The 20,224-nt window shown below is 41.8% G+C and overlaps 1 protein-coding gene across 1 annotated transcript in view; it reads right to left on the reverse strand.

Moving 5' to 3' along the window:
• LDB3 (LIM domain binding 3) overlaps nt 1–10,455 on the reverse strand; it is a 174,331-nt gene extending 163,876 nt beyond the window's left edge. The window contains exon 1 of the mRNA XM_070945056.1: nt 10,374–10,455. The gene's annotated coding sequence lies outside the window, so the exon portion shown is untranslated. The remainder of the gene's footprint in view (nt 1–10,373) is intronic.
• Between the last annotated feature and the right edge of the window lie 9,769 nt (nt 10,456–20,224).

Raw genomic sequence — 20,224 nt, forward strand, 5'->3', positions numbered from 1 at the left:
TTTTATATTGCGGTGGCCAGAACTTGGATGCAATATTCCAAGTGTGGTCTTACTAAGGCTTTGTAAAGCGGTACAAGCACTTCACATGATCTTGATTCTACCCCTCTGTTACAGCAGCCTAGGATTGAATTGGCTTTTCAAACTTAAATTCAAAACACTGGAAGCCGCATCTTTTGAAAAAAATTTCAGGAAACGGGATGAGATTCTCTCTCCCAAGCAGACACCGAAATGACTGCTGTCCCAGTGAATTTCACTCTTTGGGGCCATGACTAAAAATGGCCCGAGGAAGAAAAAAGTTTCTGGAATGTTAATAGCAGCCTTTCCCCAGGGCCAGGACTGGAATTCGCAGGAAGGAATGATCGGCTCAAGGTAACATCTTAGAATAGAAACATCATCATCCTCTAGAAACCAGCGCCAACTTTGTCACCACACTGGAACACATTCACAGCTGAGGAGGTCTGGAGTGGTAACCCTGCTTAGGTTACAGATTAAAAGAGTTGGAAGGGACCTGGTAGGTCATCTAGTCCAACCCCCCCCATGCCCAGCAGACCCTACACCATTTTTGACAGATGGCAGTCCAATCTCTTCTTGAAAGCCTCCAGGGATGAAGCTCTCACAACTTCTGAAGGCAACTTCTGTTCCACTGGTTGATTGTTCTCACTGTCAGGAAATTTCTCCTTATTTCTAGGTTGAATCTCTCCTTGTTCAGTTGCCATCCGTTATTCCTTGTCTCTTCAGGTGCCTCGGAAAATAGCTTGACTCCTTCATCTCTGTGGCAGCCCCTCAAATATTGGAACACTGTTATCATGTCTCCCCTGGTCCTTCTCTTCACTAGACTAGCCATGCCCAGTTCCTGTAACCGTTCATCATATGTTTTAGCCTCCAGTCCCCTAATCATCTTGGTTGCTCTTCTCTGCACTCTTTCCAGAGTCTCCACATCTTTTTTATAGTGTGGTGACCAAAACTGGATGCAGTACTCTAAGTGTGGTCTTACTAAGGCTTTATAGAGTGGTATTAGTACCTCACTTGATCTTGATTGTATCCCTCTGTTAATGCAATTTAGGATTGCACTGGCTTTTTTGGCTGCCGCCACACACTGTTGGCTCATATTTAATTGGTTGTCCACTAAGACTCCAAGATCCCTCTCACAGTCACTGCTATTAAGCCTGGTTTCACCCAGTCTGTATGTGTATTTTTGGTTTTTCTTGCCTAAGTGTAAGACTTTCCTTTTCTCTACACTGAATTTCATTTTGTTAGATAGGGCCCAGTGTTCAAGTCTGTCAAGATCCCTCTGGATCTTGAGCTTATCATCTAGAGCAGGGGTGTCAAACACAAGGCACGTGGGCTGGATCTGACCCACAGGGATGTCCTGGAAAATGTAAGGGGCCGGCCTGCATCACTTTGGCCCGTCTACCTACGTCACTTTGGCCCAGTCTACCCAATGTGAAGAGGAAACATGCCAGCAATTTGGGGAGTGGCGTCAAACTGGCCATGCCCAGCCAATTGGTCACACCCACCCAGTCAGCCGACCCCCCCCCCCCCCTCAAGGTCAACCACAGTCCTGATGCAGCCCTCAATGAAATTTTCACACCCCTGATCTAGGGTGTTGGCTATTCCTTCCAGTTTAATATCATCTGCCTAAATAATATCATCGGCCTAAATAATAATAACATTTTACTATTTTAATGGGTTGTTTTATTAGAGTTTTTTTGGCCAATTTATTTAATTGTTTTAAATTGCTTTTAATTTTTATATTGTCATGGTTTTATTTTTGGCTGTACACCGCCCTGAGTCCTTCGGGAGAAGGGCGGTATAGAAATTCAATAAAATAAATAAATAAAATAAATCTGCAAATTTGGCATGTTCCCCTTCTATTCCCTCATCTAAGTCGTTTATGAAGATATTGAAGAATACTAGGCCTAGGACAGAACCTTGTGGTACCCCACTGCTTACTTCCCTCCATGTAGCTGTAGTACCATTAAGGACTACTCATTGAGTACAGTTTGTTAGCTACAGCTTCCTCAGAGCAAGTCAGTGCTGAATTCAGGGATGTGGGAGCCTTGTTGTAAGTCCAGGTGCTACTCCTTGAAGTTGCAGAGGTTAAAAACCCCTACATTACATACACGCCTCAGTGCCTTTGATGTGTTATGAGTGCTATTGATCTCACTGGAGTAATTGTGCAACAAAGAACAGAGATTGGTCTTCTCTCTGCACATGGTTTGCTCTTAAGGGTGTTCTTTCCTCAGCCCCAGGCAGTATGCACACCAGAGGTGGGTTTCAGCAGGTTCTGACCAGTTCTAGAGAACCGGTAGCGGAAATTTTGAGTAGTTCGGAGAACCGGTAGTAAAAATTCTGACTGGCCCTGCCCCCATCTATTCTCTGCCTCCCAATTCCCAGCTGATCGGGAGGAAATGGGGATTTTGCAGTATCCTTCCCCTGGAGTGGGGTGGGAATGGAGATCTTACAATATCCTTCCCCTGCCACGCCCACCAAGCCACGCCCACCAAGCCACACCCACAGAACTGGTAGTAAAAAAATTTGAAACCTACCGCTGGTGCACACTAACTCTAGGTATGGCCTTTTAGGGCTATAAGGTCCTGTTTTGTTTGTGAGAAAAGCTAGTAATAAATTTCCACTAAAACCTATTTTATTCTTTCTGGGTTGAAATTGGTCAGGTTTTCCAGATGTGGCTGCACTTGCCTAGCAGTTCAGTGATTGAGGAACACAGGAAGGTATTCTTTATCAACTTCTGCATGGTTGATGCACCCTGGATCCTGGTGTTAGAATCGAATAGAATAACAGAGTTGGAAGGGACCTTGGAGGTCTTCTAGTCCAACCCCCTGCCCAGGCAGGAAACCCTACACCACTTCAGACAAATGGTTATCCAACATCTTCTTAAAAATTTGTAGTTGGTGGACTACAACTCCCAGCATCAGTGGTGGGTTGCCCCCGTTTTTTTTTTATTATTATTATTATTTGATTTATATGCTGCCCTTCTCCGGAGACTCAGGGCGGCTTACAATGCGTTAAGCCTTGGTAGTACAATGCATTAAGCCTTGGTAGTACAGTGGTCTAAAGCACCCTGTTATTAACACAGCTGCCTGCAATTACTGCAGGTTCGAATCTCGCCAGGCTCAAGGTTGACTCAGCCTTCCATCCTTTCTAAGGTAGGTTAAATGAGGACCCAGTTTGTGGGGGCAATAAGCTGACTTTGTATAAATATACAAAAGTATGAAGGCTATTGCTTAACGCATTGTAAGCCGCCCTGAGTCTCCGGAGAAGGGCGGCATATAAATCATTTTTTTTTAAAAAAAAGCAATAGCCTTCATACTTTTGTATATTTATACAAAGTCAGCTTATTGCCCCCACAATCTGGGTCCTCAATTTACCCACCTTAGAAAGGATGGAAGGCTGAGTCGACCTTGAGCCTGGTGAGAATTGAACTCGCAGTAATTGCAGACAGCTGGATGTTAAATGCTGCCTTAGTAGGAATTAGCCTCCTACGCCACTCAGGCTCTTTAGGACCAATTCACAAGAACTGGTAGTAAAAGAGGCAGGAGGCCCCGCCCACTGACCCAGATGTCATCAGGAAGTTTCTGCACATGCTGTGAGCGCACGGTCCCGTTGCGAACTGGTAGTAAAGGTAAGTAGAACCCACCCCTGCCCAGCATCCTTCGCTGGCCAGCTGTAGCCACATCTGGAAAAAATAGTTTTTTTCCTAATCCTGAAAGAAAAGAACAAGGTGCATGAAGATTTCTCCAGGTTTCAAAACTTTCAGACTGCCATTTGTCTGACAATTTGGTTGAGGGTCTCCTGCTTGAGTAGGGGGTTGGACTAGATGATCTCCAAGGTCCCTTAACTCTGTATTCTGCGATTCTTTCTTACACGTAATTATGGGTAGCGAATGTGCATGGAGGAAGTGTAGTGTGAGATAATACGAGGAGCAAAGGAGGGTTTTGTAAATGAAGTGTGAATTCTACATTTTTCTCATCCTTTCTCTGGATTTTCTGCCAAACTTCGATCTTTTCCTGCCCTGGAATACAAACAGCTCTAACTGAGGTAACAGCACAAATGGAAGTTAGATGAAGCTCGCAAAGTCCAAGATATCTCATTTAAAATTATAAATATTTATTGCTTGGGAAAACAAGCTGATTTCTTCCACAGAATGAAAAGTTTCCATGACCTGATACAATACCCCTGACTTAAACACTGCCTGGAGGATGCCTGGAGGATGTCTGGTTTATTTCTGGGGTTGAGGTGGGGTTCTAGATTAGTTGGAGTGATAACTCACAGCTTTTCACTATGCTGGCTAACTGAAATCCAAGACTTCTAGAAGCCCTTGGCTAGAGAGGGTTGGGAATAAGGACAATCCATTTAACTGGGGGCTGACTTTTGAGATTGTGTTTGAGGGAAAATGTCCACTTTCTCCAAGAGCTATAACTTCTATTTTGTGGTGCAATTTGAAGCACCTATGAAACTCTTCATGACTTATTCCCAGGATCACCCAGAGGTTCTGTTTAGGACATCGGCCTCAACTTAAGAACTGAGGAAATGAGAACTGCACATTTAGCTGAATAAAGGGGAGGAAAATGAGGCTAATATATTCTTATTAACAAGAGGGGACTACATACAGTAGATTAAGTCTTATTCATTTTCCTATTATTTCACTTGTGAAATCTCCATTATGGCTCCTAAGTATTCTTATAGACTGTTTAATTTTTTAATGTTATGGTTAGGTCTCTTGAAGATTAAGTGTTAGTTATGGAAAGATTTGGAAATGTCTTTTCTTTTCTACAAAGCTTTCTCCATTTAAGCTTTCCAGATGTGGAGTGAAAAAAAATCTTGTAGACCAGCAGATGGCAACAAGAATAAGCAATGCCTGTAAGACTTCCATACCACCACCTCTGCCATTAAAAACAAGTCAGAAATTATCAATCCCATCCACTATGAACATAGAGAAGAACTGAAGAAGTTCCACAACCATCAGCCAAAGCTATGGACATTTCAAACTATCAGAAACACAACAAGTTAGCTTCTTAGCATTCTTCTGTAAGCTAGAGATGGGACAGCATGGTATCATCAGAAGATCTAGCGTTATCACTGTACCTCTGAGCAAGAGAAGCGCAATGAGTTGCATCCTTGGGGATGCAAGAACCAGTGCTTAAGAGAAGGTAGAAGTGGTGGACTTTTGCATCCTCTTTTTAAAATTTCTATGCTTTGAGTTATTTTTAGTATTTGTACAGTGTAGCATTCCTCTGAAGAAGCCATCAAGGTGATGTCAAATCAAAATAGCATACATACCCTACAGCAAACGATAACTAACTTCATAAAACATGGAGCTACTGACAACCATTTAAGAGCCCAGATTAAAATGAACGATGTGGCTTTTCTCAAAACTGAGAAAGCATAAATCAAACACAACTATGAAAGGAGAGGCCCTCCCACTTCTCATTTTCCTCTCTCATGCGCTGATGCTTCTGTAATGAATGAAATGTTGGAGAATTCTTGGAAATCTCCTCTTAGAGAAATAGAGGAAGTTTAAATACTTAACCAAACTGTAAAGATGTAAAATTTGGACGAGAGCAAAGAACAGAAACAAATCTCACGCTTAACATAGGCATGAACGCAACCTATATTGTCTACATTTCTCCACACCTGCATTAATGTAGGACCTCTACAGGGGAGGGATTCAGCCAGTTCAGATTGGTTCGGGAAAACCGGATGCTAATTTTACTCTGGTTCACCGAACAGGTAGTTACAAGGAATGGCTGGCCCTGCCCATCCCACCCCTCCTAGGAGTCTCCACACAGCCCATTTTGGATGCCAGGTAAATTCAGAGCCCGCGCGGAGGCTCTGGGAGGGCGAAAAATGGGCCTCCTGGAAGTCTGTAAACGGGCTCGTTTTCGGCCTCCGGAGGGCCTCCAGACCCCAGAGGAGGCTGTTTTCACCCTCCTGGAGGCTTGAGGAAAGACTCCAGAGCCTGGGGAGGATGAAAATGCCCCCTCCCCATCACCATGGTGCAGGAGGCCGAGTAGGCCACGCCCACCATGGCCACGCCCACCCAGCAACCAGGCAGAGAACTGGTTGCTAAAATTTTTGAATCCCATCCCTGGACCTCTACTAGTTTAAAAGACATGCTTCATTGTAGAGATTTATTGGAATTGCAGTAAGGCAATAAATCCAAGAAGGTTCTAGTTGTGATTGTTGATCCTTTTCCCGCAAAACAACAGTCCCAAGATTCCTTAAGGAGAAGAAAAATTATTATACCCATGTGTAAAGTGTTGGCTGTGCCTGTGATATATTCTACTTAGGACGCTCAGCATTACCCAAAGGAAAACTCAGCACTGAGAGTCATAAATTTCCCTACTTTAAGGCAGAATTTTGCTATGCTTTTCTGAATATACTCAGGAAGAGGACATAACTCTTTCTTTAGACCCTAAGATTGCTACCTCAGTTTCTGCTGTCCCTCAGACATGCATGAGGGTCTAAGAACAGCTGTAGATCCTTCAAGAACTTAAACTATCAACACTTTCAATTGCCCTCTATTGTGGTCCTTTGTTGAATTCAGAGTTAGTTCATGCAAAGGAAGAGGCCTCTGGGTCATTGTCCAGGGTCCTGAAAGTGCTGAGTGGGACACAGCTTAACCAGATGTGGCACAGAATACCATTGAGCATTTGTGCCATATTTCCTCTCAAAAAAGCTAAAAATGCCCAGAGAAAGATCGGAAATTAAGTTTACCAAATCACATTGTTGTTCTGGTGTAGCTTAGGGATCCAAAACACTTAAAGTGACCAGATTAAGAGATGGGACTCAACGAATTTGACTTCTTTGGGATCAATGCAACCCCATCTACCATTGTCTGTACTGAGCAAGGAACAGAAGTATCCTAGATAGGAAACCCAAAATAAATTTAATACTTTGAAATGCTGAATCCATTGTTACGGAGTAGTATTTTAAGGGGCAAGATATATTTCTGCCCCTAAAAGCCTTCAGATCACTTCTTAATAGTTTTAAGAATGCAAACAGTAATTTGGCTTTGATTTAATAATTAGGTCCCTTTTTCAGAGTTGAGTTTTATTATAAGGTTGAAAACAGAGAGGAAAATAGGGATTGAGAAGAGATTTAAATATTAAATAAATCATAGTCTTTGATTTCCGTTATCTATAAATAAGGAACTTCAGCCACACACATCAAATGGCCCATTATAATTCATTATCTTTCATTCTCTGGCTAGGACTATTTTGAGGAAGAAAATCTACATAATTGATGCAATCATTAGGAAACCTTCCTAGAAAGATACATTGGGATCCAACCAATTTTAATTAGTGTTAGCTGTAACTGGTATTTATTATTTCTTTACATTTATTTGTACCCACCTGATTATTTTTATAAATAACTCATAGTGGAGAATATATCCAACATACCTCCCTCTTCCTATTTTCCGCAGAACAACAATCCTGTGAAGTGGGTGGGGCTGAGAGGGTGAGTGGACCAAGGTTACCCAGATGGCTTTCATGTCTAAGGCAGGACCATAACTTACCATCTCCTGGCGATCAGCCCAAAGTCACCCAGCTGGCTTTCATGTCTAAAGTAGGACTAAGAACTCACTGTCTCCCGTTTTCTAGCCTGGTGCCTTCACCATTAGACCAAACTGGTCAAAGTGGTAGAGAAGATGATGGCTCTCAGATGAAATCATTGATTTCACCCTTCCAACTGGATTCAGATCTAGATTTAGTAGAGAAAGTCTTTGATCATGAAGACGGATGATCTACCTTGGGAGAATGATAGGCAGAGAACTGACCTGATGATGCTTCTGGATTCCTTGATACCTTACCAATGTCATCTTGCTGGACCATGTGATACAGCTTTGAGATGGAGGCATGGTGTTGTGATGGCTCAACTCCTATCTTTCTAAATACTAATAAAAGCTGAGCTTGAAGACTTCTGCTTGAGACTTCTTGGGAATTATTTGGGTCAACTATTCTACTTCTCCATGTTAATCCACAGGAAGTGATAATTCACGCATTCAAGGTTATAAGCCACTAGACTTCTGATCATACTTATCTGTATTTCTCCTTCCTTGTGTGTCCAAGATTGGCTATTTCCCAGATTTGCATCTATTTCCTGATCATAAGATGACAGAGGATTGGAGAATAAACCAGTAACCTCACAACTCTACAAATACACTGTTCATGGGATGGACAGTGAAAATGGTCCAGAAATAATCCAGTCCAGGAGCCAGAAATGCTGAATAAGGCATCTCTGACTTTCCATATAACCCTTGTGCTAAAACTGCTTCAGAAAAAATTTAGAGGATGCATATTCATCCTTGTTATAGCTGTGGATTTGTGATTTTTATTTAAAAATGGTCTTATGTATATTTTAAAGCATTGTAGTTAGCCATCCAAGCCATAAAGAGAGTGAGGGGAATGTAAAACCTTTAAATAAAATATAAGTAACCTGCAATTCTCGTATATGAAAGACATTTTTAAATATTGCATCGTTCCTCAAAGAATCATAGTTTGGAGAGGCTGATGAGAATATCATTAAAAGATAATTTTTAAAGTACCCAGGAATGGATTGTGTAGATAAATAAATACCTAGCAAGTTTCAGAATAACTTGAAATATAGTCATCCTATCTTGAAAAGCTGTTTTTCTTTTTCAGTTGGATTAGGAGTTTTAGACGAAAGCTGCCAAATTAAAAATGTAATGCTGTGTGTGTGTGTGTGTGTGTGTGTGTGTGTGTGTGTGTGTGTGTGTATGTGTGAAAATCCAACAGCAGCTGCTTATAGGGTCAGAAATTCTGAGATTGCTAAATTGAGACTTGCATTACAATAATGGAAAAAATTTCTCCATGATGCCAGCAAATCACTTAAATTACTAAAGAGACAAGGTTTAGTTGGATCTGATCTGTTGGCTTTAGTATATGGAAGTGTTCTTAGTTAAAAAGGCAAATAAAAATAGTGCGTGACTTAATCACAGTGGATAATTTTCCTCTTCCTCTTTGTCCTTTACACTTACACTATAGGAAGGCTACCTCGTGTATATTGGGAGTTAGTGCAATACTACCTATGAGAGACTCTCATAGTCCAGAGTGAAAGTTGGCAGTATTAAAACCATTGCATGAATGAAATGTGCTCTCAGGGATAATATTAGCTCTTTATAAACTTATATTTGCCCTTGAAGCATGGAATTATATTGCGCATATGGATGCTGGAAAGAGAGAATGGGACCAGAAAAATCTATTATTTGCAATTTAAACAAATAAAAATCTCAAATCTTTGTACGAGATGAAGTACTTGAGGTACTTTTATTAAAAGTCGACAAATTATTTGGAGGATTGGGTATTTTGGTTTAAAGCTTAGGAGCATATCTGAGGATTGACATATTTGGATAACACTTAAGATTTCACTTGGCTTCCATTGATTAAAGAAAGTCTGTATTGATTGACTTAATTTCTGTGATCCGGCATGTGTAATTTAAAGTATGTAACACTCTGGTATAATGACAAAACACAATCCTTGTTTTTTGAATTTGGTTCTGGGCAGTTTCAAAGAAATGAGAATAAAGCTATTTGGTGATTTGCCAAAGGTATTATAAGCTACCATATCTAGACTGCAAGTACCTGCAACTCTTTCTGCTATTGGGAATTTGTGATTTAACCTAAATAAACTGTGATTCTATCAAGATCTTTGCGTCTATTTTGGACTAAAGATGGAGAAAACTGGACTGGGCAGGAAGCGTCCATGCTGTCCAATGTCTGTGAATCATCCGTTCTGGGACGCTTCTGGTCATGAATATTTTATCACTTATTTCCAGCTGAACAAAAGGGGATACAGGGCTTCTTCACCGAAAGGGAGAAAATGAAAAAAGGTGCTGAGGATGGGCCCAAAATCACCCCCTTCGTTCTCTCTTAACCAACCAGCAGGTTGGGGAAGGGGTGTGAGGAAGGGTGTTGTAAATATAAAAGCAATTTTAAGTGTCGGAGAGGCAGGAGGCATTTAAGTCTGGGAGAGGGGGAAAAAAAGAGAGGATAAAGAGCTAAACTGGGGGAATTTGTCATCCAATGATCTGCAGTCAACTCCACAACCAGCTGAATCTCTTCTCCTCAAGCCAGCCAGAAACCTGAGCAAGCTTTTTGTAAGAAGAAACACAACAAGCAGCCAGAAAGGAGTAAGCAGGCAGGAGAGAGAGAGAGAGAGAGAGAGAGAGAGAGTGAGTGAGAGAGAGAGAAGCACCAGCGGAGTGCACTTATCATGCAGAGAGTGCAAAACAGTCAGATGGAGAGAGAAACTGAGGTCTGTTAGGAGGAGGAGGAGGAAGAGGGTTAGTATAGCAGGCGGCAAGGAAAGACGGGCCGCCGGTCCTCTACCTGGGAGAAGCTGGGGAGATGCACTGCACGCCTTCAGCTCTGCTTCCTTCTAAGCGTCCCTTGTACATTGACTTGACCTCTGCTATCCCAGTGACGCTGCCTATTCAGGGCAAGGGAGGGGAAGGGCAGGCGTTTCCTTAAGGTGGATCCCTTAAAGCCACAGCTCTCCCCCACCCCCGGGATTTCCTCCCTCGGCAGCCACTGCCCTGCAGGAGAATAATTGCTCCTCTCCAGTCAAGAGTAATGAATAGAATAAATAGAACAGAATAACAGAGTTGGAAGGGACCTTGGAGGTCTTCTAGTCCAACCCCCTGCTTAGGCAGGAAACCCTACACCATTTCAGACAAATGATTATCCAACATCTTCTTAAAAATTTCCAGTGTTGAAACATTCACAACTTCTGGAGGCAAGTTGTTCCACTGATTAATTGTTCTGACTGTCAGGAAATTTCTCCTTAGTTCTAAGTTGCTTCTCTCCTTGATTAGTTTCCACCCATTGCTTCTTGTCTTGCCTTCAGGTACTTTGGAGAATAGCTTGACTCCCTCTTCTTTGTGGCAGCCCCTGAGATATTGGAACATTGGTAGTATGTCTCACCTAGTCCTTCTTTTCATTAAACGAGGTATACCCAATTCCAGCAACCGTTCTTCATATGTTTTAGCCTCCAGTCCCCTAATCATCTTGGTTGCTCTTCTCTGAAAACTCCTGGGAGGCCAAAATCTTAAGCCAGCAATGCTGGGGAGGTTGGGGGGGGGGGGGGGAAGGGTCCATGAAGGACGCCCAAATATGCCTCCCTGGCAAGACAAGCCCAGGAAACGTTCAACTCAAGCAGGTGTGAGGGAACACCTGTGTTTTTCTCCAGGCCTACGAATGTTCTTCGCATCAGATGCAAAAGAAACAATTTGGGAGAAGAATTCCCTAATATCAACCGTGTTGAATAACTTTAATTGGGATCCGTTGATCTGTGGAATCACCCCCACATAAAGCAAGGGAGGGATTTAGAGCAATTTGTTTTACGCACGTTAGGAAGCAAAAGTTATTCGCTAATTAAGGCCCCCATTTCAGTCCTCTTGCAAACAGACATGGTCTAACAGCTGCCCTTCTTTTTATAGTATCAGGATCTTAGCCAGTACACCCTGAACACTTCATGCTGGAAACAGAGGCATTTCCAGTGGGTGAAGCATTTCTTTGCTACTCATGGCAAGAAACATGGTAAGAAAATTGAATGTGTCAAAATATTAGAGGCAACAACAAAAATGTCTAAGCAAGAAGTAACTACTCCACATCCAGCTATGCAACTCAGAAGCTACTTCTCCTTTGGTGCAAAAGATAGATTGGATTAACCAGCTTCCTTGACAGAACTACATGTTTTCACTTCGTCTTGTGTCTAAATTCCAGAGGACAGTATGATATCTTGGTGAGAGCAAAGGGAATCCTTAGAGATCTCATTCAGCTGTTTTAATTTCATTAGAAGAACCGATCTAGATATTTGAACAATGAGTTGCCTCCATTCTTTGCTGACCTTGCCATTTTGTTTTCAGTGCCAAAAGTATTTACAATTTTGTTCTGTGCTGTTGAAATCTTGTTTCTAAGAACTGTTGACTGCCCAGAGTCATGAGCTTGAATGAATTTTGTATATTCATTCATATACAAAATGAATGAATGAATGAATGAATGAATGAATGAATGAATGAATGAATGAATGAATATTAAGACAGCAGTTGTGTTAGAAATAAGCCAACAAAGAGTTTTGGACATCTATACTCCAAACAGAGCTTCTCCAGGTAAAATATTGCTGCTTTGTAAGATTGCTATCATGATAAATGGAATATAACAGGTATATAATATATATATATAACACAATATTACATTATACCCATGTGGAACAGATCAAATATAGGCCTCTCCGCCCACTCACCTACCCCCGCTGCCCCAATTTTTTTATTTATTTGAGGAACAGTGTAGTAGAGAATTACAATTTCTTTGGGTCATAAGACTGCCAGTTTGATTAAGGTGCTGTCTTGTAGGAACCAGGAGATTATGAGTTCTAGTACCATATTACCTATGAAGCCTAATGGATGACTATGGGACAGTCCCTCTCTCTCTCAGTCCAACCCAATACACCTCACAGGATGGTTGTGGGGAAAATAAGAAACAGGATTATAAAGTATATTGAGAATAAACAATAGCCTGGTACAGTGATGGCTAACCTTTTCCTGACCGAGTGCCCAAACGCCTGAACCCCCCAAATGGAATGCATGCATGCCCCCCGTGCAAGCACATCACCCCCGCACAGGCATGTGTGTCCCCTGCATGCACCCTGCCCCCCCATGCATGTGCACCCGGCACCCCTTCACGCCCCCCCACGCATGCACAGCAGAGACCTGAAACCAGCTGGCTGGTGGGAGGCACGCGCGCATGCGTGGCAGCGATGAACTGGGGTGACAGCTCTCGTGCCCACAGAGAGGGTGCTATGTGCCACCTCTGGCATGCCTGCCATAGGTTCGCTATCACGGGCCTACTAACTGAGCACAGGCTGTTTCAAGTGACCTCTCTAAAGTGACCATATCATGTAGTTAGGCAACAGAGAGATCCCACTAAGAAATTATGTTTTCCATAAGGTTATCATCTTCTTCTTCTTCTTCTTCTTCTTCTTCTTCTTCTTCTTCTTCTTCTTCTTCTTCTTCTTCTTCTTCTTCTTCTTCTTCTTCTTCTTCTTCTTCTTCTTCTTCTTCTCCTCCTCCTCCTCCTCCTCCTCCTCCTCCTCCTCCTCCTCCTCCTCCTCCTCCTCCTCCTCCTCATAAATATAACATTCTGTCTATAAATCATTAAACACAAAGGAGACCAAAAGGACTAATTTCCAAAACTGCTCTAGGAATTTGGAACAGGTTTGTATGTGGCAAAATACAGGAAGGATTTGATTCTGCATCTGGCATGCTACATATTAAGATCAATCACGATGTAATGCCTGTCAGTTTTCCCAATGAATTTCATCCCAGCTGAGAGAAGAACTAATGATGGGAGCAGACTGATATGCCTCAGAAAACTCTCATTAATCCAAAAGTAAGAAAAGAGTAGAACTCTCTCCAAAAGTATAGGAGAACTAGGAAACTCTGTATCTACCAAGTCAAAGACCATCTACTGAACAAACTCTGTTATTGCACTATCCACGTGAGACTTGTCCTTCAATGGCATCTCACTAAAACAAGAGTACAAGAGCCCACAGATTACCATATGTGCCACTTTAAATGAAGGGATGAACATTATGAAAATTATAGAATATCTCACCATAAGGTTGTCTGTGTCTCTACTGAATCTGCAGTTTAGAGTCATGTTCAATTTAACGGATGGGGAAAACTCTTCTTTTTTCTTTTTTATAATTCATACTTTTAAAATGAGAGTTGAATTAAGTCATCCTTTCAACAAGTACACCTACGATTAGACCAGGGATCGGCAACTTGCGGCTCTGGAGCCACATGTAGCTCTTTCACCCCTCTGCTGTGGCTCCCTGTCACTCAAAATATGCGTCACAACCGCCAATGTGCGACACCTTCTGGCACACGATTTATTGAACTTTTCAACCCTCGGTAGGCCAACCATGGATAAATCCAAGAAAAGAAAAGTTTCAGAAGGAAACAGAACATTTAATTCAACTACATAAGCTAGTTTTGTGGCTGCTCGAGAAATAGTCAGGCATGAGAAGGGTTTTGTGGCTCCCGGTGTTTTCTTTTCTGTGGGAAATGGGTCCAAATGGCTCTTTTGAGTGTTTAAGGTTGCAGACCCCTGGATTAGACCTAGTCCTAGGCAGGCAATTCAAAAATTGACATTCTAACACTCCCCAAATCTGCAGCATGTCTTCCCATTCTGGAGAACCTGTCTCCTGCTGCTCAAGACTTCACCCATTTAAGGAATGCAAAACTGTTAGGCCAGATCAACCCACCCTTTCCAGATGACCATACCAGTTGGAGAGTTTTCATTCAGTGTAGCAGGATGATGAAGGCCCTATGGAGGTATCTAAGCGAATTCTGAGCTCCTTGCCTTTCCAACTGTCATATATGCTTGACAGTTGTGCTCCGCGGGTGGTAGACAAAACCCAACAGCAGAGACCGTCTTCATAAATATCACACAGGAATCAACTTCCAGGAATCTCGTGGATATGAACAACCAGAGAGTAGAAATGTTCTTCTCATTTCTTCAGTTTTGTTTTAGAGCTACCCCAGCAGCCAAAACAGCAGGAACAGAATTAATCAATGTTTCTTTTGAGAAGGAATAAGAAGGCTCTTCTACATACAACCTGTCACAAAGTCTTCTGTTTGCCAACATATTTTTACAGGATGTATCTATCTGTTACCTCTTTCTCTCTTATCTCAGGAAGGGTCCTTTGTCCCCAAGGATTTTAGTCTCCTCTTTCTCAGCATGAAAAGAAATGGGAACTTGTAAATTTCTTTGACTCCCCTGTTTGAATGATAGCCTCTTGGTTCCTGCAGAAATCCTTTTGATAGGTTTGAATAGGGCAGAGTTAGGTTGTCTCTTCAGGTGGTGGATAAGCAAGAAGCAACGGTAACTGAAATACTGAACTCTTTACCATGGTCATGTACATTGTCTGTGGCCATACGTTCACCTGTTTTCTCAGGTAGCTTTATTGGTAACTTTATGGTTGATTACCCAATTGGCCACGTCAAAATACAGAATATGAAACATAGAATGTTATTAAGGGTAAAGATGGAATAAAAGAAACAGATTAAATAAAAAGAATATAGAATGCAAATCAGATTTTGGTATTACCCCCACAAAATACCCCAACTAGACCCACATATGCAGATCACAACTGAACTGTTTTACTCAAATGTGCAGAGAAGTGCAGAGTGCAGAGAAGAGCAACAAAGATGATTAGGGGGCTGGAGGCTAAAACATGCGGAGAACGGTTGCAGGAACTGGGTATGCCTCGTTTAATGAAAAGAAGGACTAGGGGTGACATGATAGCAATGTTCTAATATCTCAGGGGCTGCCATAAAGAAGAGGGAGTCAAGCTATTCTCCAAAGCACCTGAGGGCAGGGCAAGAAGCAATGGATGGAAACTAATCAAGGAGAGAAGCAACCTAGAACTAAGAAGAAATTTCCTGACAATGAGAACAATTAATCAGTGGAACAACTTGCCTCCAGAAGTTGTGAATGCTCTAACCCTGGAAGTTTTTAAGAAACTGTTGGATAACCATTTGCCTGAAGTGGTGTACGGTTTCCTGCCTAAGCAGGGGGTTGGACTAGAAAACCTCCAAGGTCCCTTCCAACTCTGTTATTCTATTCTAAATAAAGGGCTGTGTTATGTGTGATTTTTTTAAAAAAAATTCTGCGCACATGTGAAATATGTTATTTTAATGTAAGGATCCCAATAGGTCGTTTGTCTAGTGTACGGTCCAAGATATTGACTTCTCTCTTTCTTACAAAATTGACATTCAAATCATGTATGGGTAATATCTTCTAACTCTGGAGCTCCAGAAGTACAGATCCATTCATTATAAGGGTCATCTTCCTTGAGGGTCGTTGAAAATGCAACATCCTCAGTCCAAGTTAAAGTAAAAACAATTGTTGCCACAGGCATTGGACTCTCCACATGGAGAGATCTGGATAAGATGATATTAAAGTATATCTGGCAGGGGAAGAAGGCACGAGTCAAACTGAAACACCTACAGGATAAACGAGATAGAGGAGGAATGCGGCTCCCAGACTGGTAAATCTACTACAAAGCATCAACATTAACATGGATCAAAGAGTGGATTGAACTCAAAAACAAACGCATACTAACATTAGAAGGTTTTGATTTGAGGAAAGGATGGCACGCATATCTATGGGAAGAGAAACCTAAAAAACATGAACAATTCCGAAGGCATATGGTAAGAGACACACTACTAGAGACTTGGACTGAAATTAGGAAAAACCATTACGATGGCATCCCATGTTGGATTTCAACAATGGAAGCACAAATATATCCAAATACCATGGACACAAATAAAATGAAGACGTATCAAGATCTTTTAAACGAGGAGGGGAAATTAAAAACCAGAGAAGAATTAAAAGAACAAGGTGTGGAAATTGACTGGTGGCCATACCTGCAATTAAAATCCAGATACAAATCAGACATGGAGAAATATGGAATTCAAAAAGAACCAAACGATTTGGATAAAATATTACTGGGCCCAAACGAGAAATTAATAACCAAAATTTACAATTTTTTACTTACATACAAATTAGAAGAGGAAATAGTAAAAGAAAACATGATCACATGGGCGAAGAATTTTGGATATAGTATTGAACTAACCAAATGGGAAAAATTATGGAAAGTTAATAATAAATTGACACTATCAGTATCATATAAAGAAAATGCTTATAAGATGTTTTATAGATAGCATCTCCACCCAGCACGGATTTCAAAAATGTTCCCCAATACTTCACCACTGTGTTGGAAATGCAAAAAACAAAAAGGGACATACTACCACATGTGGTGGTTATGCCCGAAAGCAAAACAATTTTGGAATAAAATCAAAACCCAACTGGAAGAAATAACAGCATAAAAAATACCATTAAGACCGGAAACATATTTATTAGGTATATTTACTAAAAATTACGAAAAAGAAACAATATATTTAATCACACACGTTTTGACCGCAGCGAGAATCATCTTCGCACAGAACTGGAAATTAAAAGAAATCCCAACGCAAGATAAATTAATATCGAAAGTAATGGAATGTGCCTAGATGGACAAACTCACCAAAGAACTCCAAGAAAAGGAAGAATCTGAATACTACCTGGTTTGGGGAAAATGGTATCAATGGTATCAAAACAAAATAAAAGATGACCCTAAAAACTTGAACTAACTCGTGTACCAAATAAGACATATTAGAGTTAAAATAGAACTTTAAAATATTGTTATATAAGGAGAGATGTGGATAGAGATATTGAGAAATGTAATTTACCAATGTACTATCTTAAGAAATAAGACACCAAGTTTAAATGTTGTATATGTAATGTATTGTTTTTCTTGTATTTTTCCATTTTCTGTGTGTGTATGTTTTTAAAATTAATAAAATAAAACAAAAAAAAAACAATTGTTGCCACGGGCATTGGACTCTCCACGTGGAATTGGTGTACGTGAAAGATAACACATAGGAAAATATCATCTCAGACAGTCAAATATATTGGCCTGAGATTGGGTCTGATGCGCTGATAAATGATCTGATAGATCAGACTGCCGATGCTTGGTAATCGGATCATGAAAATAAGATTATAGAACCCATAAAAGGATAATGATCTTTGAGCTCCATAATTCATACCTGGAACTCTGCCACTCCTTTGTGGTTACTTCAATCCACACATGCACACAATCACTGTGATGAATTGTCACCAAATCAAGTTGTTGCATCAACAATTTCCATCCCGGACTATTATTAAGAGCAGCCAATTAAGGTAATTCAGGAAGAACAATCTATGCATATGTATAACTGAACAGCTGGACCAGGATGCTCATCGGAGCTAAACTGAAATGTTTCGATTGCTTTGAATGCAAAGAGAATCAGTTGTCTGAATCTATTATCAGCTCCCCAAAGAACATATTGAACCAATGCAGCTATGTTGGATGGTCCACTGTGTTTTCATAGTCCATCCTTTGTCCTTCTTGGTTCATTGAGTTCTTTGAATATCCGTACTACCAACTTTGGCCAAGTGGAGTTGAAAGACTCCCTAATATGATGGGTAGTCTTCCATAATATAAACACCAAAGGTCAGATGTAGAACATAAACAGAATAATTACATGACTGTCAGAGGAACACGTTCCTCTACTGATCTTGAGTTTATGAAAAGGAGTAGTTATTTTAATCAGATATTTGTAAAACAAAGGCAGGTGTTGGACTAGGAGCCAGGATACCGGTTTCTAGTCTTCTCTCAGCCACAAAAGCTCTCTGCATGAATTGGGCCAGTCCAGGGGTGAAATCCAGCAGGTTCTGACATGTTCTGGAGAACCGGTAGCGGAAATTTTGAGTAGTTCGGAGAACCGGCAAATACCACCTCTGGCTGGCCCCAGAGTGCGGTGGAAATGGAGATTTTGCAATATCCTTCCCCCAGGAGTGGGGAGGGAATGGAGATTTTTCAGTATCCTTCCCCGGCCACTCCCACCAAGCCACGCCCACCGAACCGGTAGTAAAAAAATTTGGATTTCGCCACTGGGCCAGTCCCTCCTCTCCACCCCTAAAGCCATTGTGATGTAGTACTGAAAGGGGTGGATTTGGCCCAGAAGACCCGAGTGCAAAAGAGGACGCAGCCGTTGTTGCCTCCAAATGTTATCAAAACTGTGGCTGATCTGTAAGTATGATTATTCTTATTTTATAGGACATGAACATTGTCTAGGGAAGAGCGGATTCTGCTAAATTTGCAACTTTGCACCAGCAACGCAGCAATGCAAAATGGAAACCGATGACCAAGAAAGACAGAGAGCCATGGAAGTTAACAAAGCAAGGAAGCTACTAATGATGAAACCAGATGTCAATTTCCCATGCTTCTGTTTTTGCTAAAATATAAAGAATGGCACAACGTACGCAGGACTTTTATTTTACCCCAAGAGCGAAATTCTGAGCCGTGAGTCAGAGCAACATATGGTAATGTACTACGACGTGGTCCTGTATAAGAATCCAGTCTGATGTTTGATCCGTTGGATAGTCTGACCTACAAGCATTGATTGGTATTTCATTTATGTGTCAAAACTGGGAGACATTATTCTAGGACCATGATGGCGAACCTATGGCACGCGTGCCACAGGTGGCATGCGGAGCCATATTGGTGGGCATGCGAGTGTTGCCCTCGCTCAGCACCAGCTGATTTTTGGGCCTTCTGGGCTCACTGGAAGTCGGCAAATGGGCTGTTTCTCGGCCTCTGCAGAGCCTCCAGGGGGATGGGGAAGGCTGTTTTCGCCCTCTCCAGTCTTCTAGAAAGCCTCTGGAGCCTGGGGAGGGCAAAAAACAGGCCTACCGGGCCCACCGGGCCATCATGGGCCAAAAGCGGTGGGAGAATGGGGGGGTCGCGCACGCATGCGTGGGGGGACAGGGCGCATAGAATTATGGGTGTGGGCACGCACACGCGCAACCATCCCGCACTCCCCCAGTTTTTGGCACGCGATGGCAAAAAGGTTAGCCATCACTGCTCTAGGAGATTCTTTCAAGGTCATCTCATTCCTCAAAATGTCACAGGGAAATTTCATTCCGCAGAAAGAAAAGGGGAATATACTATCCTCTCCTGCGGAAATGTCATCTCTATCCAATGAAGCTTGTAAAAAGGAAGGGAATCAAATTTGTTTGTCCTGCTCCTTCACGCCATGAGAATAACGGTTCTCTAAGGGCAGGAGAGGGCATTCTGCAGACAGCCAGGTTGCATTGCGCGTACTCCAACCTTTGGTACTTCCAGATGAGGGATTAGATCTCACAAAACGTGCTGACTTTCTCCCAGCGATACCATTGATTCTACAATGGCTCCTATAGGTAGGAGCAAGCTAGCTTACGGCTTCTTAACAGACGCAATTTTTTTTTTTTTATTTGCAAATAGAGGACATCCCTTTGCGAGCTTAGAGGGAGTATCGCTGCTGGAACATTGAGAGTTTGTGTTGGCTTCCATTACAAGGTGATAGCCGAGCCCAGTTTGGCTTGCAACATTTGTTATTTACGTGTTACCTCTATCTCTACGTCTCTATCTCTCTCCCCATCTATGTATGTACCTTTGTTTCTCTCCCTCTCTCTCCATCCATCCACCTATCCACCTATCTCCCTATATGTCTAGATGTTCTATCAACATTCAAATAATTTAACAACCGGTT

This window comes from Pituophis catenifer, unplaced genomic scaffold (assembly GCF_029215685.1).
Source record: "Pituophis catenifer annectens isolate HBS135680 unplaced genomic scaffold, rPitCat1.0.hap2 SCAF_6, whole genome shotgun sequence".
NCBI lineage: Eukaryota > Metazoa > Chordata > Lepidosauria > Squamata > Colubridae > Pituophis > Pituophis catenifer.